The following is a 955-nucleotide window of genomic DNA, read 5'->3' as shown; positions in this document are numbered from 1 at the left end:
TATCACCAGATATGTATTGGATTTTTCCCTGACCCTGAGTGTCCGGCTCCATGAGTCGGTAGTTTTCTCGGCTCCTGGCGGTCCGAGGTCGATCCCGCTGCACAGATTCATGCGCCAGGGCCTCCTGGAGATAATTCACTTTGGTTTAGTGCGCTAACTGTAATTGCACCCGAGATATCACCAGATATATGCTAGATTTTTACATGACCTTGGGTGACGGATTCCGAATATCTGTAATTTTCTCGGCCCCTGGTGGTCCGAGGTCGATCCCATTGCACAGATTCATGCGCCAGGGCTTCCTGCAGACAATGCACTTTGGTTTATTGCGCTATCTGTAATAGCACCCGAGATATCACCAGATATATGCTAGATTTTTACATGACCTTGGGTGACGGATTCCGAATATCTGTAATTTTCTCGGCCCCTGGTGGTCCGAGGTCGATCCCATTGCACAGATTCATGCGCCAGGGCCCCCTGCAGATAATGCACTTTGGTATATTGCGCTCTCTCTAATAGCACCCGACATATCACCAGATATGTATTGGATTTTTCCCTGACCCTGAGTGTCCGGCCCCATGAGACGGTAGTTTTCTCGGCTCCTGGCGGTCCGAGGTCGATCCCGCTGCACAGATTCATACGCCGGGGCCTCCTGCAGATATTTCACTTTGATTTATTGCGCTATCTCTAATTGCACGCGAGATATCACCAGATATATATTGGATTTTTCCCTGACCCTGAGTGTCCGGCCCCATCAGACGGTGGTTTTCTCGGCCCCTGGTGGTCCGAGGTCCTTCCCGCTGCACAGGTTCATGCGCCAGGGCCTCCTACAGACAATGCACTTTGATTTATTGCGATATCTGTAATAGCACCCGAGATATCACCAGATATATATTGAATTTTTCCCCGACCCTGAGTGTCCGTCCCCATGTGTCGATAGTTTTCTCGGTCCCTCGTA

Source organism: Nomia melanderi, unplaced genomic scaffold (genome assembly GCF_051020985.1).
Source record: "Nomia melanderi isolate GNS246 unplaced genomic scaffold, iyNomMela1 scaffold0014, whole genome shotgun sequence".
NCBI classification, from domain to species: Eukaryota; Metazoa; Arthropoda; class Insecta; order Hymenoptera; family Halictidae; genus Nomia; species Nomia melanderi.
Note: the sequence above shows the minus strand (reverse complement) of the source record.